This window comes from Python bivittatus, unplaced genomic scaffold (assembly GCF_059951505.1).
Source record: "Python bivittatus isolate LINGU-HERP-01145 unplaced genomic scaffold, Pbiv_v1 ctg000850_np1212, whole genome shotgun sequence".
NCBI classification, from domain to species: Eukaryota; Metazoa; Chordata; class Lepidosauria; order Squamata; family Pythonidae; genus Python; species Python bivittatus.
The window spans coordinates 36,264,827-36,291,718 of record NW_028277112.1 but is presented as its reverse complement, the minus strand read 5'-3'; the positions used below and the strand labels follow the sequence as shown (position 1 = coordinate 36,291,718).

The 26,892-nt window shown below is 39.7% G+C and overlaps 1 long non-coding RNA gene across 1 annotated transcript in view; it reads right to left on the bottom strand.

Annotated features, from left to right (window-relative positions):
- Window positions 1–408: 408 nt before the first annotated feature.
- The window catches only part of LOC148213815 (uncharacterized), a 37,641-nt gene continuing 11,157 nt past the window's right edge, over window positions 409–26,892 (bottom strand). The window contains exon 3 of the long non-coding RNA XR_015793708.1: window positions 409–621. This is a non-coding gene — a long non-coding RNA (uncharacterized LOC148213815). The remainder of the gene's footprint in view (window positions 622–26,892) is intronic.

The window sequence follows — 26,892 nt, the reverse complement described above, 5'->3', positions numbered from 1 at the left end:
AAGAAAACATCTTTATTGAAAACAAGAATACAGCCAAACAAAACTGTTGATTATCCACTTCCAGTGTGAAGATCTAAGTGCCATTTATAACTGTGGTTCTTCAAACTCATAGCCCTTTCTTCCTGTCCCTTCCATTAATTAATGAGATCTTTGTATAACACTTGGTGGCCTTGAAGAAGAGTGGTTGTTGGGTGTTTACAGAACTACTGACTCTGGCCTGAGAAACTTGGGCTCTTTACTGACTTTTCAAAGGTTGTGGAAAGGAGAATTGTGACACTGTCAGACTCAGAATTTCAAATCGTTTAATATATAAATTATAAGGTTATTACCTAATCCAAATCATTATGCAAGATTATACTGAGCAGGATTGTTATCTTGAATTACTCCCACATTAATTACATGCCCAGGTGAAAACAAAAAGAAGTTACATCTTATAAATTCTATTAGATTTAGAGCAGCATATGCCATGGCTTTAAATTATTCAAAATTTGCTCTTGTAACGAAATAAGCCACATGTTCTATTGAAGAAGAAGTAGTGTTCACAGTCACAAGAAGGTTGGCTGTCATTCAAGGCAAAAGTGAATTCCTCTGTTCCAGTGTGTTCAGCCATTTGTCCAGAAGCTGGTAAAAGACAGAGGAACAAAAGTTGTGACTAAAGGAAAGACAATGGGCAGTCATTGGCCATATTTGGAAAAGATGCATCTAAAATACTTCAAAGGCTATGCCAGTAAAGCATGGATGACCAATATTTCCATTCCCAAGACCATATCTGGTGCCAGTTCAAGGTTCAGGCATAACATGAACAATTGTGTGCATGTATGAAGACATATACACATACAGTACCTTCATCTCCTTCACTCCAAGCAGTATTTTACCCTTGTAATAACCACTGCTCAAGATTGCTAGTGTTTAAGTGCTATTAGCAATGGGAAACAAATGACTTGAAGCAAGAACATTTGGAAAGAGGAAGAAGCAATATTTCTCCCCACTCCCAATATAAAATAACTAATGGCAGAAAGGAAACAACTCTCCTGAGCAGGGTCTTTGAGAAGGAGAGAAACCTCATTCCCTCATTCCAGCAATCCTGCTGAAACAAGAAACAAACAGTTCTCCAACATCCGGCTGATAATGCCTAAATGGACATTAGGGAAAGTGCAGCTGGAGGCCACTTAGGCTCCATTATTAACTATGGGAAAACTGTGCAAATGTCTTTTAAAAGTGAAAGAACAACTAAAAGAGTCTGATTGAAGAAGAATGTCAGATGATGCTTCATTGAAGGAGATATGTGTAGTGTCTCCTCATCTCCTCTGTCATGTACTCATCATCATCAAAAGCTGCTCATTTCCATTCATTCAAAGGTGGAATTATGAAAGAGGGAAATTGCTTCATGCATTGAAGCTCCCTGCACAATTTATAATTTTGATTTCACATAAATATAAATTACATTAATAATTCCACCTCTGTTTCCTCCAATCAGTTTCAGATCTGAAAGGAAGCTGCATGTAAGTCCAGCTGAACCTGCTTTATTAGGGTTTCAGATCACATAAGCAAATCTACTTTCATTCAAGTAAGTGAGAATACGACTGTTGAGGCTGCCTGGAGGATCATGTGGTAGTTGGAGAGAATAAAGCACAGAATTATATGGATAGCCCCATCCTTTATCCAGTTCAAGTTTTGTGCATTCAAGAAATGTCTAAAAAGGGCAACAGAACACTTCCTGCTTTAGCTTTCCCTCTCTTCTAGATGGGTGGAAGTCACAAGTCCACATGCCCTCCCAGTGGCATGTCAATATGGTGCCTATCAATTGAAGAAAGTTCATCTGGCCCCCAGTGGATAAGCCATAGGCTTGTGATACCCCACCCAGTGATGGATGGAATGTTTGTTGTCTAATTCTAAGAACCCATGTGAATTATTTCTGGCTCATCAAGCTTTGCTGAGCACTCTGTCACAGTCCATGCAATTTTAATTATGTATGAATCATAGAAATGAACTTCCTTCCAAATATTTCTGTTCTATAAAGACAATTTTGACAGGACTCCTTATAAAAACCCATATGATGAGACTTTGCCTCTTCTTCCTTTTCTTTTTGTCTGAAAGCAAAAAAGGAAAAAGTGTTGACATTACTACCCAACATATATATAAAGTTTGTATTTTTTCTACCTATTTGTATATTGTTTTTCCTAGAGAAAAGTCCTCTTGGCTTATGCAAACAAAATGGCCTCTTTATCCCTTAGTGATTGCTAATTATAGACTTTCTAGAATATATATAGAATATATATAGAATATAATTCTAGAAAGTGTTACTAGTGTGCTACCTTTCATAAATAATGCTTACTCAGTCATGAGAACTATTTTGTACTGAGCTACCAAAATGTACAACCCAGTAAAAAAATAGAGCTTCTGCAACAGATGTGTCCATGGCACCTGCTATGATAAGGATTTATTTAGTCAGCCAATTTTTTTCTAATATGGTGGAAGGTTCTCAGATGCATTTGGGTGGCAGTTGCATAGTAAGACCACCAAGGAGGCCTAAAAGTTTGTAGAGAGCTGTGGCTTGTGATTTTCTGAAAGAGGAAGACCTGCTTTTCTAACATATGTCCTGCAGACTGAGGTTTAAGCTGCAATCCTATCCAATCTTCCTTAAGAAAGAAGTTCTTGCCAAGTCCCTTGATTACTACCGAGCTTTCTTAATTCACCACCTACTCCATCATTATCATTTTCATAGTTGCTTAGAAAATTGATCAGCAGTTGCAGATTCAAAAACTTCCATTCTTGTTTGAACAGAGAATGTAGAGGTGATAGGATGACCCTGTGGATAAGATTCCAGGATTCTCCCATGTAAATAATTCCCTACATGAAATTCCAGTTCATTTGTTATAGTGTGCTAATGTCTCAGGCTCTTTGAAGAACTGTTACATAAATCTTTTAAACAGTGTTATCTCCTCTTGCACACAAACCATAATTTATTCTGACGACTTCAAAAGGTCATAAGTTATCTCAGTTTCACTCTAGCCTGATGTGGCAATTATTGAAAACAGAGGCCTTTATCCAGCTGAGAGTTTTACTTCACAGTTTTCACCTAAAAAATTTATAACCACTCTCTTTCGAGTGAAAAATTCACATTTTTTAAAAAAACTAAGCAACTTCTGTTCCTCACAGTTTAGTATAGCATTAGCTACCAACCTCCTACAGACAGAAGTTTCACTTGGGAAATGTGGGATGGGGAAACTAAGCCACAGTGTGATGACACAAAATGTGTTAGTCATATGAAATTTTCTGTTATGTGTGTGTGTATGCATGTGTGAGAACTGAAGAAAGTTATTTTGCCAGTTTCCTTGGTTTCTAAATTGGTTCAATGTATTCTAGAATCTAGGACATACAGTAACAATTGTATTGTGCTTTTTATCTAAAAGTTCCTCATAAAACTGTACAATTTGGTAATTGTACCACCAAAAAAGGTTTGTGGTCACTTATGGCCCACAGTCACAGGTCATTCATGCCTGCCCTACAGTGTCTAGTTTTCAATATCTCCTATATCAGAGGTCCCCAACCCCTGGGCCGCAGACCGGTACTGGTCCGTGGCCTGTTAGGAACCGGGCCGCACAGCAGGACGTGAGCAGTGGGTGAGTGAGCGAAGCCTCATCTGTATTTACAGCCACCCCCCCATCACTCACATTATAGCCTGAGCTCCGCCTCCTGTCAGATCAGCGGCAGCATTAGATTCACATAGGAGCACGAACCCTACTGTGAACTGCGCATGCGAGGGGTCTAGGTTGCGCGCTCCTTATGAGAATCTAATGCCTGATGATCTGAGGTGGAGCTGAGGCAGTGGTGCTAGCGCTAGTTGCAAGAAAACAAGCTCAGGGCTCCCACTGACTCTGCATTATGGTGAGTTGTATAATTATTTCATTATATATTACAATGGAATAATAATAGAAATAAAGTGCACAATAAATGTAATGCACTTGAATCATCCCGAAACCATCCCCCCCTCCCCGGTCCATGGAAAAATTGACTTCCACGAAACTGGTCCCGGTGCCAAAAAGGTTGGGGACCCCTGTCCTGTATGACATTTTAATATTTTGCCAAATTATCCCATACATTAATACATTAATATAAGTTTTGAGCAAATAAGATAACATATGAATGTTAAAGAAAGATAACCTAAATTTAAGATGATGCCCTCCACCTCCTCAACCCAAAGAAAGATTACACAGAAAGTATTTGACTATTTCTGTTGCTGAATTTTCTGAAAATATAAGATGACCCTCCCATTCTAAAGGTAATTATTTTGAGTCTAAGTTCAGTCTTCCTTTCAGGTGAATATAGTATATAGGTAGAACTGATTTTTCAAACAGCATCCCTATTAGACAGTCCTACTTTCAAACATCTCAGAGATCTGCTAAGTGTTGAAGCACTTAGATGGCATTGCATCTGTTTATGTTCATAGTCTGAGCTTCTTTTTTATATCAAAAGGATAAACGTTCTGTAAAAATATTTTGAGTGTTTTGCCTGCAAGGTCTGAAATCCACCTCCAAGGAAATTGAATTAATATACAGCTTGAAGGGAAGAAAAATTTAAAAAATAAAACATAAATACAAAATGGCATCTTCACACAAAGAGGGATTTGCCAAGTGAGATTAAAAAAAATAGAAACCAGTAATGCTTGATCTTTTTTTCTTTTTTAATCATTTCCCATTTAACAAATAACACCTCCTGCACTTTAAATATTTAATGTGAAATCATGGATTTATATAGCTTACAAAATGCCAGTGGGTTATTATCTTTACAGTTTTCATGACAGGAATATTCATATTCACCAACAAAGACAACAGGAATTCCTCCAGGTGCTAATGGTAGATAGCTTGGCTTGCTGCTCCACTAATCTACTAATTACAGAATCCCTCAGGTAGAACAATGTCATTAATCTGATTAAATTATTTATATTGAGGGAAAGCTAAATCTTATTAGGCCTTCAGAATTTTGGATGTCATACAACTGTATGAATGACATTTTGGCATGGTTGAGGAACGTGAACGATCGTCATAGTAACTGTCAAAGAAGTTAGATACTCATTTGAGGAGTTGGATACACCTCTTTAGGCTTCCTATAGCCAATGCTATACCAGTACATAATAGGTAAATAATCTTTTAAGTTCCTGAAACTGTACCATTGTTGAAGCTAAATATCAACTTAATCAATGCCTGGATAGAGGACCCACTGGGAGCACACATATATTCCACCGGGAGCACACATATATTCCACTGGAACAACAGGGTTGTTGCTTCCTGTAGTGGCAATGAGGAAGACCATTGTATTTCAAGGAGACTGCAAAATATTTTAATTTCTCCTTCATATTAAGGAGCTTAGAGTTCACTCTGAGTCATAATAATATTTAGCTGACTTGTTTTTCACTCTTGCTTGGGAGTAAAGAGAAAGGAAGAATCTTCACACAGTGTAGGAGGACCTCAAGGTTATCTGTACAGTTCCCAGGCTCATAGGGCACATGATGAACAGGTGCACCATCTATCCAAGATCAGGTCATGCAGTCTCAGTACCATGGAAACAGGGTCATGAGGTTTTAGTGCTAGACTTTGATAAAAACATTAAGATTGCCTCTTGAGCTTGCAGCTTCAATACAGACTTTGATACTGGGTGTTGTGTGAATTGGTTGCCTTGGGGTATCTCTGCTGTTGATCCACTGGGGCTCCTGACAGCTGAAGGAAGATTGGGTATCATCTTGCTTGGTATGCTATGCTTTTATATGTTATATGCTTTTATATTTCTGTTTCCTTAAACTGTGTTTCTGTTTAAACCTGTCTGCTATAGTTAACAATAAAGCTTAAAATCTCCTTATTTACCTGTGTGTTGATTGCCTCTGGATCCCCAAAGAAGCAATCGTCTAGCACATGGCCAGTCCTTGGCAAAACAGTTCCCCATGACTTCTCACACCTAAAGCATTTCAACAATTAATGTAATACATTCCAAACAGATTACATGGGATGACCATTGTCTCCCACGGAAGAGTTGCCCTGCTATGGATATTTTCTTTGTATGAGCAGTGAATTAAGCCACTGTTAGCTCCGTGTAGGAAGAAACCAAGCTAGCAATCATCTGATAACATTTATATAGATTGTGAACTATCTAAAGAAAAAATGAACAGATGTTCCAATCCATACCCATTGCAGTGAAATCTGATTGTAATCAGTAAACAGGATGAGACAATGCCTCAAATAGCAAGGAAGACCGCAGGAAGCAATGAAACAAGAATTAGCTAGGGAATGAGGTTTCTAAAGGGAAAGCAGAATAACACTGGTAAACAGTTGAACTACATTTACTTATTGTTCTTTCACAAACCATTTTATAAAGAACCAAAATGAAGTATAAGAAGTCTGAACCATTTTTCAGTCTTGAAGGTTCTTGAATACAAGTAAGGGTCTCAACTGAAGCCTGAAATCCTACAATTCTGAAGGCAAGGATCACCATTTTCCTCACCTTTTAATTTTGCAAGTCCTGTTGCATGGCCTGATGAAACAGAGGTTCTCCCTCTATAGATTTGCTTCCAAACTGAATGCACACAAAAGAAAAATCCAAGTATCTGCCTTCAGTTATACCATGAGGTTTTAGAGGTACTTTCTATGGGAAATGTCTTGCATTGAGTCCTGCTACAATTGCCCAATGTCATATATGTAAGGAAATGAGTAAGTTTATAGCCATTTGTTATAGGGGGGACATGGTGGTGCAGCGGCTTAATGACACTGAAAGTTGCCGGCCAGAAATGGTCGACGCGTCAGCAGTTCGAGTCCAGCCTTCGCGTTAACAGGGTGAGCTCCTGTTTCCTCCCCAGTTCCTGTCAACCCAGCAGTTCGAAAATTCACGTGAGTAGATAAATGGGTACTCTCACTCCGGTGGGAGGAAAAATGCTGGCGGCGCCTTGCAAAAGGAGTCAGGAGCAGTTGCCGGTAAGCGCAAAACCGTGCTCGCCCGAAAAGGGCGCAAAGCAACGGAAACTCCGCCTCCTGCGCTCGCCAGCTGGGCTCTGCTCTAGGAAGGAGGCTCTGGCAAACCACTTCCGAAACACCTTGCCTTGAAAACTGCAAGGACTCGTCCAAGCAGTCACTGCAGAGTCGGTAACGACTGAGCGCAGATTAAAAAATATATATATATAGCCATTTGTTATACCTGAGAAGTGAGAGAAGTTGTAAACAGCAAGATCTTGATATCAGACACATGGTTTGCATCATGATGTCAAAACACATGTCTCAGCATTGGCCCCCTACCCTGAAGATGTCTACAGTAGATACTTAACGGTACTTCTTCTTCAGATCATTTGTATGCCTTGATGACTCTGCCAAATCAGGGAAATGCCCATGTAGTTGTAGTGTGCTTCAAGACTGATACAAAGCTGATAAACTCTAATTTCAGAATCTGTCTACAGAAGTTTTCAGAGCATACTGTGTTTCCAATACTCTGCATTACTCTGAAGACTACAGTAGCAAAATTCTATATTTTGCTCACTCACTTGTCTCATAGTAGATACAGAGGCAGAAAATGTGAGCCTAAAATATATGTGCACAACATATACGTATGGAATATACATACACATATATACCTAAAGTATAAAACATACATGGTCAGATGAACAAACTTCTGAGCCAAAAAGCATCTGTCACCATGGAATTTATTCTCTATCAAGCCTCACACAGAAATTGAGTATGTGCCATTAAGGGGTCAACTGTTAGCAATTACATACGTATGTAGACCTTCTCCAGGATGATCTGTATGCAGTTTTGCCTTTCAGGTCCTCCAACAGTGCACCCATTGCTGCTGTAATCAAGTCCACCCATTTTGCTGCTAGTCATCCTCTTCTTTTCTTTCCTTCCATCTTTCTCAGCATCATAGACTTCTCAAGAGAGCTAAATCTTTGTATAATATATTCAAAATATGATAATTTGAGCCTGGTCATTTGTGCCTCAAGTAAGAACACTGGATTGATTTGTTCTATACTTCATTGGTTTGTTTTCTTGACTATCAATGTTATGCTCAGGAGTCTTCTCCAACACCAAAGTTCAAGAATGTCAGTGCTCTTTTTATCCTGCTTCTTTAGAGTCCAGTGTTTGCTTCCATAGAGGGAAAGCCATTGCCTGCAAAATTCTGACCTTTGCAGACACAGACCTATCATGGCATATAAAGATCTTTTCCAAGGCCTTCATGGCTTCTCTACAGGTGCTAGTCTGTGGTGTATATATTTTGACTGTTGATTCTTTTACTTTTGATAGTCCATTCTAAAAAGCAGAAGCTGTCAACCTCTTCAACATCTTCATTGTCTGTTCTAACACTGAAGGCTGGATCTGTTGTCATTAGTTTGGTCTTTATATTTAATCTTAGTCCCATTTTTTCACTGTGATCCTCAACTTTCATTACAGTACTAGAGCTTACAGATCATTTGTATTTTCAGTGTATCAGAGTAGTGTCATTGGCATAGCACAGATTATTTTGTTTTTTCCTCCAATTTTAAAACCACACTCATCTTCTTGCAATCCAGACTCCCTCAGTGTATATTCACCATATAGTTTGAATAAATAAGGGAACAGTATACAGCCTTGTCTCACTCCTTTGCTGATTTGGAGCCAGTTTGTTTCACCATGTTATGTCAAGATTGTGTATATGTTTCACATAAGAATAATGAGATGATCTGGGATTCCTATTTTTTTTAAGGACATTCTACATCTTGACACGGTCAACACAAGCAAAGGACTTTCTATAATCAATGAAGCACATAGTGATTTCTCTTTGGTCTTCAGTTTTTCTCAATTATTCAGTGTGCATCAGCAATAATATTTTTTGCTCCTCAGCCTTTTCAAAAACCAGCTTGAAATCTGGCATTTCACTTTCCATATATGGTTCTAATCTTCACTGAATGATCCTAAGCATTATTTTACTAGCATATGAAATTGAAGATATTGTATGACAGTTTTCCCATTCTGTTAAGTCTCCTTTCTTTGACATTACAGTATCTAAACTAACCTTTTCCAATCTTTTAGTCATTGTGTCATCCTCCAGATTTGTTGACATGGTTTGGTTAGAACCTTTACTCATTCTTCTTCTGTTGCTTGCCATATCTGTGTAGATACTGTATTCTATTAATTCCTGCAGCTTTCCAACTTGTTAATGACTGGAGTGCGGATCGAATTTTGTCTTTTATACTAGATGTACTTAAAAATAGAGAATATCTTCTCAAATATCTTCAGCATTGTCATTTCTATTCTACAGAATTTCAATATACTCCTTCCATCTTTGTTTCCTCTTTTTTGAATCAGTTACTACCACAGATTCTTGGCCCTCTCAATACATTGTCTGGCCAACTCCTAGCACACTTCTTTCTTCAAAAAGAATTGGCTTTGGAGCTGTTAAGAGGTCATGGAAAGGTTTTTGATGTCAAATTTATCTCTCTTTCTAACCCTGAAAAAGAGAATCTGACAAATCCTATGGTCCTTGAGGTACTGTCCTAGAAACCACAGGATTACATACTTATGATTTAGATGTTACTGCAGTCAGTGGGATAGAGCTAAGTACTTTCTTAGAAATTTACATTTGATTGGATAATGCCCAATATTTTTACAGAACACCGCATGAAAGAGGTAACAGAACTATAGAAAATTTAAAGTTACACAGAAATCAATTTTTAAAATATTGCTGCATGGATTTTAAAAAACCCTCATTGTTCAGTGAGGTTAATTATAATGAAGAATATACGCAAAGTAGTAGCAGTTTTGTCCTATGTGTCATTGTATAAAAACATTCAGTTTGGAAAATTTTAATATCTATATGAATTTCAAATGTGATGCGCACAATATCAGACAGATATAATTAATGCCATATATAAGATATGTGTGTGGTGTGTGTTTGTATTTATGCACACTGGGTGTGTCATGATTTCTAAATCAACAATTACTTATCATCTACAGTACGTCCATACTTCATCTGGATTTTACTATCTGTATTATTTTCTAATACACCAGTCAACTTAGGAAAACACAAATCTCTGAGGAATAGTAATTTTCTTTCATGATAACATTCTCTGAGGATACGTTATTAACAATACATGGCTCTGTAGATTTACTGTAATACTACTCAGGACTTCCATTTGAGATAGGAACATGAGCCTCGAAAGTACATCAAAAATGAACAAGCTAGAAATAACTTTCCTTACTTGCAACATTCTTCAAAATCAACACTCAGAATGACTCCAGTTGGTATTCTGACCTCATTTTTGCTACTGTTTGAATTGGCTGACCCAAAGTCTAATATGCATTACTAGAACACAACAAATTGAAAAAAGCCATGTAGCTATGTTTAATCTAGCCAACTATTCTTCCTCTCTTATATTGAGCTTTCCCCCCACAACAGCTATGAAATTAAGCAGATGCATTATTAAATGTGAGCACATTGCTCTCTAATAACAATTAGCAATCACTTTTTACAGAACAAAAAATAAGGAAAGAATCCTGAATCAAACTGCTTTTATTCCCTAGCAGTATACTGATGCTGTGTCCTAATTCTTTTTTTTTTTTAGATCTCACAAACCTGAAATTACACTTACAAAATATTTTAATTAATCTGGGGGTCCTCCTGGATTCACGACTCCTGTTCAAAGAGCAGGTGGCAGTCATGGCTAGGAGGGCCTTTGCACAACTTCATGTTGTGCAGCAGTTATGCCCCTTCCTTGATCAGGAGGCCCTCCGCATGGTCACTCATGCCCTGGTCACCTCCCAGTTGGAATACTGTAACACGCTCTACATGGGGCTAATCTTGAAGGGTATCCGGAAACTACAGCTGGTGCAGAATGCAGTGGTGCAGACAGTTCTGAATGCCTCTAGGAGGGCACATATAACACCGCTGTTACACGGGATGCATTGGTTGCCAGTTTGCTTCCAGGTCCAATTCATCACCTTTAAAGTCCTTCATGGCACAGGACCAGGTTATCTAAGGAGCTGTCTCGCCCCAGTTACTTCAGCCCACCCCACTCGGTCCAGCAGAAGGGGCATGTTGCAGACCCCACTGGTCAAGGAATTTCGACTGGTGGGATCTAGGCAGAGGGCCTTTTCTGCTGTGGTCCCCGCTCTATGGAACAATCTTCCTCCTCTCATGGCCTTTAGGAAAGGTGTGAAATCCTGGCTAGGCCAGAAGGCCTGGGGGCCGGATGGGGGCTTGCATAAGTGGAAGTGGCTTGTGGGTAATTGAATTTACGCCCCTCCCCCAGTCATCTTGAATGTCTTTAGTATTTATGTATTTGTTTAGTCGTTAAGTCGTGTCCGACTCTTCGTGACCCCATGAACCATATTGCGCCAGGCCTTCCTGTCCTTCACTGCCTCCCTGAGTTTGCTCAGTTTCATGCTCATTGCTTCAGTGATGCTATCTAACCATCTCATCCTCTACTGTCCTCTTCTCCTTTTGCCTTCAATCTTTCTCAGCATCAGGGTCTTCTCCAAAGAGATCTCTCTTCGCATTAGGTGACCAAAGTATCTGAGCTTGAGCTTCATTATCGATCCTTCCAATGAGCAATCAGGGTTGATTTCCTTTAAGATTGACTGGTTTGACCTCCTAGCAGTCCAGGGGACTCTCAGGAGTCTTCTCCAGCACCATAGTTCAAAGGCATCAATTCTTCGGCGCTCAGCCTTCTTTATGGTCCAGCTCTCACAGCCATACATTACTCCTGGAAAAACCATAGCTTTGACTATGCGGATCTTTGTCAGCAAGGTGACATCTCTGCTTTTTAATATGCTATCTAGGCTTGCCATGGCTTTCCTCCCAAGGAGCAAGCATCTTTTAATTTCATGGCTGCAGTCTCCGTCTGCGGTGATCTTGGAGCCCAAATAAATGAAGTCTGTTACTGCTTCCATTTCTACCCCTTCTATTTGCCAGGAATTGATGGGTACAGATGCCATGATCTTAGTTTTTTTAATGTTGAGTTTCAAGCCAGCTTTCGCACTCTCCTCGTTCACCCTCATCAAGAGGCTCTTTAGTTCTTCTTCACTTTCTGCCATTAGGGTGGTATCGTCTGCATATCTGAGGTTGTTGATGATTCTCCCTGCAATCTTAATTCCGGCTTGTGATTCTTCCAGCCTGGCATTTTTCATGATGTGCTCTGCATATAGGTTAAATAAGCAGGGTGACAGTATACAGCCTTGTCGTACTCCTTTCCCTACTTTGAACCAATTGGTTGTTCCATGACTGGTTCTAACTGTTGCTTCTTGGCCTGAATACAGATTTCTCAGGAGACAGGTAAGGTGGTCTGGTACTCCCATCTCTTTAAGAATTTGCCACAGTTTGTTGTGATCCACATAATCAAAGGCTTTTGCATAGTCAATGAAGCAGAAGTAGATATTTTTCTGGAACTCTCGTGCTTTCTCCATGATCCAGCGAATGTTGGCAATTTGATCTCTAGTTCCTCTGCCTCTTCGAAACCCAGCTTGTGTCAGGTTCAGCCGGCACTGCACGCCTAGGAACTTGCCCAGCCGCGCTTTAGTCAATTTCACCGGTCGAGCGCTAGCGCAGAAAGAGGAAATGCGAAACCGCAAGCTAATGAATGGGCCACCTGGCGCCACTTCACTAATCTGGAGCGGATGCCTTGTGTTAATGCCAGAGGGCCTCGGGCGCTATAGACAAAGGAGACAGCCACGGAATTGAGGAAGAGATCAGTGCGCGAGAGGATGCCCCCGGCTGTGCGCGTGACAGAAGCCCCAACGAAGGCAACGACCACGCCATAGGCAACAACAATCAAAGAAACAAGAGGACTAGGCTGAACCTGCCATTCCAGTAGAAGGGGGGTATTACAGGGGGCAATCTGCAATCTAATTTGTAATATGTAACCTAGCAACGGGGCCCGCGGGGGGATTGAGACAACTATAAAGGAGTAATGTAAATGTACCAAGCCAGTCCTGGCTTTGCTTGTAACCGCTATGTTATGCATGAGTAAACCTCTTTTGTGAACCACACGTGTCATGGGAGTTTCTCTGTCGAACGGGGCAAACCTTACACCTTGTACATCCGGTAGTTCTCGGTTCATGTATTGCTGAAGCCTAGCTTGTAGGATTTTGAGCATAACCTTGCTAGCATGTGAAATGAGTGCAATTGTGCGATAGTTTGAGCATTCTTTGGCATTTCCCTTCTTTGGAATTGGAACGTAAACTGACCTTTTCCAATCCCATGGCCACTGTTGCATTTTCCAAACTTGCTGGCATATTGAGTGCAGCACTTTAACACCATCGTCTTTTAGTATTTTAAATAACTCAGCTGGAATACTGTCATCTCCACTAGCTTTGTTGTTAGCAATGCTTCCTAAGGCCCACTTGACTTCACTCTCTAGGATGTCTGGCTCAAGGTCAGTGATCACACCAGCGTGGACATCAGGGACATTAAGATCTTTCTTGTATAGTTCTTCTGTGTATTCTTGCCACCTCTTCTTAATCTCTTCTGCTTCTGTTAGGTCCCTGCCTTTTTTGTCCTTTATCATGCCCATCTTTGCACTAAATGTTCCTTTCATATCTCCAATTTTCTTGTAGAGATCTCTAGTCTTCCCCATTCTATTGTTTTCCTCGATTTCTTTGCATTGTTCATTTAAGAAGGTCTTCTTATCTCTTCTTGCTATTCTCTGGAAATCTGCATTCAGTTGCTTATATCTTTCCCTTTCACCCTTGCTTTTCGCATTCCTTCTTTCCACAGCTATTTGTAAAGCCTCATCAGACAGCCATTTTGCTTTCTTGCATTTCTTTTTCTTTGGGATGGTTTTAGTTGCTGCCTCCTGTACAATGTTACAGACCTCCGTCCATAGTTCTTCAGGCACTCTGTCTACCAAATCTAATCCTCTAAATCTATTCATCACCTTCACTGTGTACTCACAAGGAATATGATCTAAGTCATACCTGAGTGGTCTAGTGGTTTTCCCTACATTCTTCAATTTAAGCCTAAATTTTGCAGTAAGAAGCTCATGATCTGAGCCACAGTCAGCTCCTGGTCTTGTTTTTGCTGTCTGTATAGAGCTTCTCCATCTTTGGCTGCAAAGTATGTAATCAATCTGGTTTCGGTATTGACCATCTGGTGATGTCCATGTGTAGAGTCGTCTCTTGTGTTGTTGGAAAAGAGTGTTTGCTATGACTAGCTTGTTCTCTTGACAGAACTCTATTAGCCTTTGCCCTGCTTCATTTTGTATTCCAAGGCCAAACTTGCCTGTTATTCCGATTACTCCTTGACTTCCTACTTTAGCATTCCAATCCCCTATGATGAAAAGGACATCTGTTTTTGGTGCTAGTTTGAGAAGGTGTTGTAGGTATTCATAGAACCGGTCAACTTCAGCTTCTTCGGCATCAGTGGTTGGGGCATAGACTTGGATTACTGTGATGTTGAATGGTTTGCCTTGGATACTCACTGAGATCATTCTGTCGTTTTTGAGGTTGTACCCCATTACTGCCTTTCCCACTCTCTTATTGACTATGAGTGCAACTCCATTTCTTCTAAGGGTTTCTTGCCCACGGTAGTAGATATAATGGTCACCCGAATTAAATTCACCCATTCCCGTCCATTTCAGTTCGCTGATTCCCAAGATGTCGATGTTCAGTCTTGTCATCTCATGTTTGACCACATCCAGCTTGCCTTGGTTCATAGATCTTACATTTCAGGTACCTATACAATATTGTTCTTTACAGCACTGGACCTTCTTTTCGCTTCCAGATACATCCACAGCTGAACGTCCTTTCGGCTTTGGCCCAGCCGCTTCACTGTTTCTGGAGCTACTTGGAATTGCCCTCCACTATTCCCCAGTAGCATATTGGACACCTTCTGACCTGAGGGGCTCATCTTCCGGCGTCATATCTTTTAGCCTTTTAACATTGTCCATGGGGTTTTCTTGGCAAGGATACTGGAGTGGGTTGCCATTTCCTTCTCCAGTGGACCACATTTTGTCAGAACTCTCTGTCATGACCTGTCCGTCTTGGGTGGCCCTGCACGGTATAGCTCATGGCTTCACTGAGTTACGCAAGCTCCTTCGACACGACAAGGCAGTGATCCATGAAGGGGTAGTATTTATGTATAGGGTTTGTTTTATAGGATTTTAATGGATTGAGTATTTAATTATTTATGGGGTATTTTAATTGTTTATAGGCTTTTGATTTTTAATTGTGAGCCACCAGAGTCACCCATTGGGGGAGATGGGCAGCATACAAATTTAATAATAAATAAAATAAAATAAATTAATTGATATATGAAAAAAGAAAAGGAAAAAAGTAATATTACTTCTAGCAGCTTCAGCCAGAACTAATTGCTAGAGCAGATTATACATAAATATATATTTTATAATGGACCATATGTATAGTTATGCCATCTAGAGTCACTTGTACAGTGAGATGGGTGGCATACATAAACTTGAAAATAAATAAATAAATAGTTATTGATGGAGGTTTAAATTATCCACTGTATTATTTAAATTATAACTTTTCAGACAGATTGGAAAATTTCTGTCACATTTATTGTTATCATTCTGATTGTCTTCAGAGTATGTGACATAAATTACGTTCAGTCTTTCAGCCTGAACTTTTCAAACAACTTTCCAATTATATTGGGCCAAAGCTGTGTTGAATATTGGTCTTTGCCTTTAAATAGAGAAGGGAACTATACATCTAAACACATACCACATTTTGTTGCCAAGTTATGCCTTGTAGTCCTCATTTCTGTCTCTCTTTACTCTTTGTTACCAAAAAGCCAGGCTGCCCTTGTGTTTGTGAGATATCCAAATGCATTTTGACTCTGAAATTTCCATTTTTGTTTTCAAAGTTGCCTTGGCATGTTCTTAGCTTTAGCAGGGTGGAAGAGCTACTGTTTGCATTATTGAGGGCAAATGTAATTATAATCATGAACAGCTTCCTTAAGTTCTGCTACACATGCAGAACTCTGGATTAACAATAGCAATAGAGATTGGATTCATTTAGCCTATTACGGAGCCAATCAAGGGGTTGTTTTGATTCTGTTTGTAGCCGCCGCAGGGGTTGGGAGCTTGTTGGGCTTTTTGTATTGTGGATTTTAATTCTGTAAACCACCTGGAGTCATCGTGTATGAGTTGGGCAGCCATATACATTTAATTATTAATTAATATAAATAAACATATTATAGCTCAGTGTGTTACCTGAGCATCACCACAGATAACTTCGTGCACAGTCATTGTATTTTCTTCACCAGTAAGTAACTATATCACATTTAATATTACAGGTCATAGCTTTGGAGATGAAGAGAATTTCAAACTTGACCATAATGTTTTTTGTTATGAGCATGAAAAAAAAATCAAGTAATTGATGTTCAAATCCATATGATTAGCACTCCTTTGACTTCTTTCTTGTGATTATTAGCAAGAGATGAAGAATCTTTCACCTCCGATATTGGATTGCCTTCCAATTCTTCCTGTAAAAAGAATGTAACTCTTGACTTCAGTCATCCTTGGAAGACTCCAATCTGAACAGTTTGCAGCTTCAGCAAATGTGAATTCTTGGGAACTGGCACTTGGGAGTTGGGAAATCATAATTGTAACAATAACAATTTAGCAAGTGCCAAGCAAGGTTAAGGATAATGAAAGGTTAGACTTTTTTCTCAACAATCTAGCCAGAAAGGTTGCAATTAATTGAAATAATCATTGCCATGAGGCTAGAGCAAAGAAGAAACATTAGAAGGTTCTTCCAGACAAAACTTACAAAAAATAACTTTCTGCCCAATTTAAAGGAAGACATTAGATGTGACAATTTGGAAAATCCAATTGTATTTGTACTCATGCTGACTTATACTAATTCCCAGATAGTATCTCATGCTGGACTTCTGGTAGGATAGTAACTCACATTATAGTACTCACAATGACCTCCTGCAGTACATATTTCCTGTTAGTCTCCATGGCCAAAGTAAACACTTGTAATTACTGTATGCACATGCTCATCCAGTTACCCCATAAAACTAATTCTAAAAAAGAAAGAAAATATAAAGAGGATTCTGTGATTAACCAGCATGCTCATTTCTGGGGGGGGGGGCACGGAGGGGGAGGTACTTGGGACTTTCCCTGGCTGCAGGTCCTTGGATATATGCCCTGTAGTTCAGCCTATGGTCTGTAAGTTATGTGTTCTAACTGCAAAGTAAACATGTGAATGGGAAAGTGGTTTAACTAATTTTATCCAATCCATGTTCTTAAATGGATTATGTCATAATCCTACTGTATTTTAAGCACTGACTGCAATGAGTAGCAATTAACTCTCTTTACTAGAACAATCAATGTTAATTTAACAAATGAAACATGGATAAAATGAAACCTGTATGTCTCAAATAATATGCCAGATTTTTTATCTTCTTTTCACTGCCCTCTGCATATTTTGTATGGAAAGAAAGATCCTCTGAGTTATGGTGTAAATCTTTGTTTATTACTTGCTGTCTTTAAGAGATATCAAGCACAAGAAAAGCAAAGAAAATATTTACCCTAACTTAATATGGCAATGGCATGTCTGCGTCACATTTCCTTTTTCAAATGCCTGCTGCTGTTTGGACACTTGCTCTTTATGCATCTGCAGTGTTATGCAGGGCTTCATGCAAATCATAGACTTTTCTTTTAAAAGAATTAATTAATTCATCCACAAACTTCTAGAACCACAATTAAAAAAAAAAAAAGATTAGGGGGAAAAAAACCCATTAAAGACAAGAGAGAAGGCTGGGTATTTAAAGGACTCTTGTTTCATACAACAGATAATCTGCTGATAACTGAGGCTTAAACTCTAAATATTTGAAATAAAAAATAAAAATTCCATAACATTTGGAAAATATTATATCTCAGAAATAAAGATCAACAAGATCAGTTCCCCTCCTGAATTAAGTACAAATGAGGAAGGAAGATCCATCATTTGAGGTGACATTGTTAAACGCAGTGTTAAGATATAACCAGTGGAACAAGAAGTGGAAACTATGCCCATAAGAGCCTTTGCAAAGTTACATTTATTAAGCCAGTTATGTCCTGCCCTTGTGCACAATCAGTCATGCCCTTTTCACCTTATGGCTGAACTACTGCAACTTGCTCTAGATGAGCTGCCCTTGAAGGACCTCTAGAAGCTGAAACTGAAACAGCATGTGGCTGCCTGGACACATCTAAATTCACCCATGTAACACTTCTGCCACAGTAGCTGCATTGGCTACTAGTCAGTATCCAGATATAATTCAAGGTATTAGTTATTACCTTAAAGCAAAATGAATCTGCCTTTCCAGTGAGGTCAGGGAGAGAAGGCCTCTTGAAGGTTCCATCACCAAGGATTCTTTCTGTGCGAGACTTCTCAGAGCCTTCTCAGTGGTGGCCTCACTTTTGCCCTCACATCGAGACCAATCTCCCTGCTGCATTTTTGCAGGCCTATAAAAACTTGGCTATTTGGTAAGACCTTCAGGAAATGTTAATCTGGGCCTCATCCTGGTGAATGGCACCTTTATTACAGTATTACTTTTCTCTTTTGGTTTTTCTACTGTTTTTAATGCATCACCTTTTCTTGTAAGCTGCTCAGAGCCAGTCTGGAAGGAGTGACAGAAAGGTCATAGTAATAACTGAATAAATAACATTTTAAAAGTGCAGCACACCAAAGCTTTCAAAGACTTGTTTCAAAACTCACAATCTCAACTCTTTTAAGAGGGATATTGGTAGTAGTAGTAGTGTACGTATGCATCTGTGCAAGTATGCATGCAATTTCTGGAATTATATGAATAGCCAAGCTCCAAATTTCCACTCCCCAGTATAACATTTCACAGTCAAAGCCTACCATGCTTGTGTTGCTTTTGCCATACTGAATTTGACATAAGTCTGATATTTCTATGAATAAATTTTCTTCTCCCATTTCAAAATATTTAGATATTTCCCACATCATATGATCCTTCAGTGGGTATTATCTTTACCTGTACTCTAGTTCAAAAATGGCCAAAACAAAGAGCTGGTTATGGGGTAAAACAGTGCTTTGACAGCTCCACTTCGAATGAAGGATCATGTAAGCAAATAGTTATTTTACATTATTTGGATAATGGAGAATAAAGGAAAAACTCCTAACCCATCAAAAACAGATGAGGAGGAGAAAGGTCTCACAACTGATGGAGAGAAGGTTGCTCAAGCACCCTTGCTTGAATGACTGAGCAAGTTGGTGATGAGTGAATAGAGGAAGCAAGGAGGAACATGGGTAGTTGCTACTGGTACTGCTTATCTGGAAGGAGAAGTTGGGGGAGCAAATATACTAGAAAAAGCCAGTTTAGTCTAGTGGTTAAGGTCCCAGGCTAGAAAGCAGGACACTGTGAGTTCTAGTCCCCCCCTCCCCAAGGTATGAAAGCCTACTGGGTGACTTTGGGCCAGTCACTCTCTCTCAGCCCAACTCATCTCACAGGGTTGTTGTTGTGGGGAAAATAGGAGGAAGAAGGAGTATTAGGTATGTTCACCACCTTCAGTTATTTATAAAAATAATAAAGGCGGGATAAAAAATCTAAAAAACAAAACAAAACAAAAAAGGAACATTGGCCATAGTTGCAAAGAGTTAAAAGAACAGCTGCCATTGTTGTAAGTGATAAATGTATTTATGTTGATTCTCAGAGAAAGTCTAATAATTCTGGCTCTTGAAGTTTAGCCTCATTATTAAATGGAGGCAATTTTCACTTATAATGAGGCGGGAATATGCATTTGCTTTAATACAGTCTTATTGTTTCTTTGCTGGTTTATAATTTTTAAAATGCCTAATAGCCAAATTTGTCTGAATGCTTCAATAAAACACACCAAGAAAGAAAAGCAAAGGAAAATGCAATTCAGGTTAAAACATATACAATAAACTAAAATCAGGCACACAATAAAGACACCGTACAAACTTGGCAGCGGCAGGGCAATTATCAAAATCTAACATAATATAAATTAAAATAGGGGTAGAATATGATTAAAATACACTTGAAGAGCCTGGGAAAAGGTCTTCACCTGGTGCTGAAATGATGCTTACGTGGGCACAAATTGAGCCTCAGAGGAGGGGGCATGCCAAAACTAGGGTTAGGGTTAGGGTTAGGATTAGGGTTAAGCTTTGGTGGGAAGACCTGAGGAAGGTCTCATTGGAAGATCTTAAGGTTTGGGTAGGAACATCTGGAAAAAGATATTCCTTCAGGTAATCTGGTCCTAAGCCTTCAAGGGCTTTGAAGATCAAACCAGCACTTTGAATTAGGCCTGAAAACGGACTGGCAGGCCGCGTAGATGGTGAAGTAGTGGCATAATATCATCATATCGGGCAGTCCAGTGAGCAATTCAGTTGCTATGTTTTAAATTAACTGAAGTTTCCAGACTGTTTTCAAAGGCAGCCTCACATATAACACATTGTAATAATCAATTATTAGCAACACACAGTTTCAGACCTCTCTAACCAAATCCGCACAGTGTGATTTTTTAAAAACCAAATACTTGTAGCTGCACACTTGTAGTTTTAAAGCCAAGTACTGACCATACTGATGGCTTCATGCAGACCATATGAGCAGGAATACAAAACACAAGAAGTCTAATTCAGCTCTAATTCATTAGCCCCCAAAGCTACAGTGCAACGCAAGGATCCAGAAGTTTACTATACGTAACGCTTTTGTCCACAAGGCTCCCAACCATCATGGGGTTAGAATTACTACACAATGATTGCACGCTTCAGTCTGACTTGACATCTTCAGCCAAACAGGATAGTAAGTACTTCAAGTGAAAGTTCAGGGCACGGTTTCACTGATAGAACTGTCAGTCATCTAGGGAATTCTTTAAAATCTCAACATCACTCTGAACACGTCTGCACGGGCTCTTTGCCCAGCGCCAGAAGCAGTTCTGCACTGGGTAATCTCATACCATCATCTGTATTTGGCTTCAGAGTTAATTTATTTCTTGCTCTGCTGCAATGCATTTAGAATGGCAGAAAAAGCCGTTTTTCCATTTACAGCCATGAAACTCTGCTGGGTTTGTGAGTGGGCCATTCTCTTATTGGTGGCACCTCTTGCCTCTCCCTGCCTCCTGGCTCCTGTCCTGGAGCAGCTATTGGTTCTCCCTGCCCACCTACCGGGTTTCAGTGTCATATTCCTAGTGCCTCTCAATAGGAAGTCTATACAAATGCTCCTTTTCCCCCCTTGTCCCTCACACCAGCCACTGCAGCAGGATGCAAACATGTCTAGAGATATGTCATTTCACTATTGTAGCTTGCAAGGCACTCTCAAATATAGCAGAGGTGTGCTGTCTTCACAACCAGAATTTTTTCCCTCATAACAACCGCAGGCTTTTTTCTTCCCCAAACGATTAAGCAAATCCATGCAATACCAACTATTTTTTTATATATTTCCTTATTGTTTGGGGGGGAGGGTGAGAGGGCTTTTGCTGCTCCAATATGTGTAATCATTATGGGAGCAGGACTCTGATTGGGTGACTTTTTTTTTAACATCCTACCATTGGTCAGCTGTAAGTGAGCACTGATTGGCTCATGGTGATCCCTGGGGATTCTCAGTGGTTCTAGGTCAGCAGAAATGCAATACTGTAGCTTCAAATTACTTTGTGAGGGACTGGGGAGTAGAAATGGAAAGTTGTGTGCTTTTTGCCTTAAATTAGGGTTGAAAAGTCTTCTGCTATAGCCCCCAGATCTCTTTTTCTGGCCTCTAACACTTCCTCTGTCTCCATCACTAAAAATCTAATTTCTATTTTCTGTCTGCTGGGTTCAGGAAACACATACATCTGTAGTATAAGGCTAAAAGAGGCTAAAAAAAAAAAAAAAACTAAAAAAACCCCATATCCAGTAAAAAGTGGGGGAAATCCCAAATCCTGCCCTTACTAATGTATAGCACATGGTACAACCCTGCCCTCTTAGAACTATGCTTTGCCTAAATACAAAGTGTCTCCCCAGCCACTTAAAATTAACCATTCCTGTGTTAATGTTGTGTTAACACAACTCTAATTTGTTGTATTAAGTAGTAGATGTATCCCTCCACATTGTTCTTGCAAGGCAAATATTAAAACATACGAGCACGCTTCCTCACAGGTTTGCAATCCTGAGTTTGTGCAAGTCATAGGGATGGTAGCCAACAAAACTCATAAATGTTCACAGGGTATCTTGTGACTGCCCTTATATTTAGATTTTAAGCAATATTTTATGATCTTTTTCCTTTTGCAATATCTTGTTCCACTTCCCCATAGCTGATGGGTTTTTTTGACCCCCTTTTACTTATATTTACTTGTATTTGCTGTCCCCTTTGATCAGCAAATGACATGAGATGTCGATGACATTAACATCTCATCATATCAGCAGATATCTTCCCTGTGGTGTTCTGTTGGCAAAGGCTTTTGACACACAGGTTACATAAAGCATATTTTCTAGACCCTGTCACTTATGCAACAAATGGAAGCCAGTATCTTTCAAACTTCCCTATCACTTAATTATCACTAGTAAAACATCTTCAATTTTAATAATAGCTGGGATTAACCAAAATCTTATTTAAAAGAAAACAAAGCAGAATTTTTTTGAAATGCTTGTGATTATTAAACACTCAAAAGAGGAATCTTCACATTAATTCAGGGCAGTGGGTGCAGGCTTTCAACCCAAACAAACAATCCAAAGATATAATGTATCCTGTAACCACAAATAAAATTGCCGATGGTTCAACAAAAATGAAATACAAGCAGCCGCCTTCCTACGCCCACCTACCACAGAGCTTATGGGATCTATTTATTCATTCAACATATACATGTTGAAAGATTAGGCAGGAGTTGGCTGCCATTCAGGAAGACAAATGTAGAGAAGACTCATTTTCTGCCTCACTTAACCTTTAAGGATTGGTACTAAAAGTGAGGAAAGCAGGTAGTGTGGGGAATTCCAGTCACCAAGATTTTTGGAGTGAGATTATTTTATATACATATATATTTCCTATATATACAGAGGGAATTTTCAAATGGGAGCCCTCATCTGTAATATGAAGAGGTACTATCCAGATGTTGATGGACCCCCTTTATTTGTTGTTTGAAATAGCAGAGAGATTGGAAATAAAAAATTTTAGATTGTGGAGGTTGGATTTCAATAACAAAGAATGGTTCAACTGTCATAAAGCCTCACTTTTACATAGCTGCCACTTCCCCCAGTATTTGCAGACAAGAGAGCTTGAATGAGAAGCAATGAAGGTCTTTAAGTGGAAAACACCAGTTGTAGTGGCCATTGCCAACCTTTTAGCATGTAGCATGCTTAACCTTTGCTCAGCTGCTGCTTGTTGACACCTTCTACAGCTTTCTACAAATATTCCTGTCTGCTCAGGCCAGCTGAAGAAGTGAACATTTAATGCCACGATTATTTGAAACATGAGCTTGGCAAGAGACTCTTCACTGTTTGCTTGCAATGCAGATACAGTTATTCTAGCTTGGGTCCTCAGCTAGATGTTTTCATTTGGAAGAGGTAACTTTGAACCAATCACTACATCTCATCTCAACCTACCAGGTAGGTTTGTTGTTGTGAGAATGAAAAAAGGGGAAAGACCCATGAATGCTACCTTAAGCACCTAGAGGAAAAGTAAGATATAAATGTATTTTGAGATTTATAAAATAAATAAAGACATCCTTCTCCAGCCTTGGTGCTTTCCAGATGTCTGGACTTCAGCTCCCAAAATTCCCCAGCCTAGAGAGTCATTGCTGAGAATACTGGGAGCTGAAGTTTACACATCTAGATTGGGAAAGGCTGAAATAAAGCATGCAATTCTGTTAGCTTTTCCTTTTTAAAATTGTAAAAAAATTATGCACCCAGCATAAGAAAGGAGTATCTAAAACGATTTGGGTGACATCTTAGATTTTTATGGGTTACTGGGTTAGAAAGAGATTCATCCTGTGGTTTGGAAATAATAGAATATTTCCTAAATATGTGTATTGTGTACAGAGCAAACGCTGAATACATTTGATCTCTCTTAACAGAGGTAGCCAATATTAAAAACAGCAAAGAACAGAAAAGAAAATGGAACAGGATAATGTTGGCTGAGAGTTCCATCTTGCTTTTGATGGGATTGCTTTTCTACTGTAAAACAATCAGCCTTGCATTTTAAGCAAATTCTTGATCCAGCCATGTTTCTGTATATTGAGTTAGCAGGAATAGTTAGAAGTAAATCTTGCTACTTTGTACACTGTAGCTTTTCCTTCAGAAACCATCCTGAGTTGTCAGTGACCACTTGCCAAGTTTCTGCTAAGTCTCTGACGAGACTGCTGTGTGGGGAAAGGAGGGAAGGAGAAGAACTTTGCTTGGCTAATTACGAAAAGGACTTGCTGTATGTTGCAACACTTACACTGATCTTTGAGCTATTATTTAGGTTAGTGAAGCTGGCAATGAGTTCAAATAATTATGGAGTTGGATTTAAAGCTAGAACTTTTGTGGAGCTTTATCTGCATCTGATTTCATTGACTGAAAATAGACAAGGGGTTGCAGTAAAATTTCCTCAAGAGAGGCTCCCACAAATAAAAGTTGAGTATTGGACAATCTTTGAAAGGTGAATATTTTAGACTGGGACATCTAAAAGTGCATCTTTGAGTTTGCGGGGAAGGGGGAGAAAGATGTTGGCAGGTACAATTTATTTTTTTCTCAGCATCAAGATAGGAGAGAGTCAGTTTGGTGTACAGGTAGTCCTCAGTTAATGACCACCCATTCAGTGACCATTCGAAGTTACAACAGTGCTGAACGAGTGGTACTTACGACCAGTCCTCAAAGTTGCAGCTGTTGCAGAATCTCCATGGTCGCATCATTGGGATTTGGGTGCTTGGCAACTGACTTGCACATACAACAGTTGCAGTGTCCTGCAGTCACATGAATGCCATCTGCTACCTTCCATGCTGGCTTCCCACAAGCAAAGTCAATGGAGAAGCCAGCAGGAAGTTGCAAGTCCCAATCGTGACAAGCCTTTCCTTAGGCGGTTTGCAAGCTGACTGGCAGGTGGGTGAGCATTATGGAATGTGGGTGGGGTGCTGCAGTGTGACACAAGTGTGGATGGGCAGGGGAGTGCTGCGGTGCAGCATGAGTGGGGTTGGGCAGGTAGTGCTTCAGCCCAGCATCGGCATGGCCAGGCATGCACTATTGAGTGCAGGTAGGGGGATGCTGTGGGCAGGCATTGCAGTCACATGAGGTCCTCGCTTAACAACCTGCAATCCTCCCTTAACAGCAATGGAGGACTGTTGAGATTGTTGTCGCTAAGTGATGTGGTCACTTGACCTTGTGCTTTACGACAGCATCACTTAGCAACAGAAATTCCAATCCCAATTACTGTCGTTAAATAAGGACTACCCATAGTGTTAAAGCACCAGGCTAGAAACTGGGAATCTGTGAGTTCTAGTCCTGCCTTAGGCACAAAGCCTGCTGGGTGACCTTGGGCCAGTCACTCTCTCTCAACCCTAAGAAGGAGGCAGTGACAAACCATCACCAACATTTTCCCAAGAAAACTGCAGGGACTAGTTCAGGCAGTCACTAGGAGTTAACACTGACTTGAAAGACACACACACACAAAAATCAAGATAGAAGCCCTAGACTATTATGGATATTATGGTTATCATTTGACTAGTTTGTCTTACATCACTTGGAGACACTATTAGGTCAGGTCAGATCCTTGATTTGTGATCACAACATTGGATTTTAGATCACTTGGAAAATATTGGGATCTGATAGCAGGTTCAAGCAGGGTTCAGTGAATTCACAGTCATAGAATGGGTGGACAAACATAAATACATTTAAAAACAGCTTGTTTTTAAAAGTGTTGCTCCTGTATAATTGTAGCAATGATATCATTTTACTGAAAGGCGTGAGCTTAATTTTTCTGATATAACCTAAGGAACACTTTACCTGGGAACAAATGTGGCCTAGGAGGATTTGAAGTGAAAAAAGATGTTTGGGCAGGACGAACTAATGATCTATTTGTTATGCTGAAGGATTTGCCTTAATTCAAACCATGATCAGCTCCTCAGTTCTGCAAACGGAGTCATTCCACCTCAATGCTGTGAACAGAAATTTCAAAGGGTATCCACTAGGTTGGTCTGGTGGCTTTATTCCAATGAAAGGGAACTCCTGTCTCTATGCAGAAAGCCCTTTTTAAGCATTCAGGCTGAAGTGAGGTGGCATGTGGCAACAACATATCCACTTGGTGCTCTGTTTCAAAGGATGTGCTAGGGTCAAGCTCCATCAAATCAAATGGCCCCTTTGAAGCTCTGCATGCTCATAGACATTAGTAGGAATAAGGAACACTCTATGGTTGGTTTGGTGTGTAGTGATCTACTCCCCAGAATTGTGTGTTCCTTGCAGTACCCTTGTCACAGTGACTGTATTCACTTCCTATCAAAAGAGAACATTCTCCTCAGTGATCTACAGTGGTGCCTGCAGAATATCTGTACTGTGTGATGTGAAAAGGATTAGGCAGAGTCAGGGAGAGAATGACAGAGATCTATCCTCCATCATTCCAGCTGTCTGTGAAAGCCTGTGGTCTCCCATTAACAAATCCTTCCATCTATGACTGGTTGCTCTTATTTCTAAACATCACTGAACTTTGCCTTCACTCATTGTTTCATCTATCATTAAGATGCTGACCATATGCCTTCCAGTGTAGGGTTCAACTTTTGTATTTGGTTTCTGTCTGTCTGCTGTCAAAACAACACTTAAAAAGTCAAAGGCCATGACAGGCGAGATGTATTTGTTGAATTATACCATCCCGACCTAGCTTCACTTGAGTTTGTCTGCTTGCATAAGTATAGAGCAGCTCATGGACTCAAGCAAGAGGAACCTGCTTGGCCTAGCATGCTCTTGTACTACACAAAGAGTATAACCAACAACTTGATGTCAACGAATGTTGACAATCATG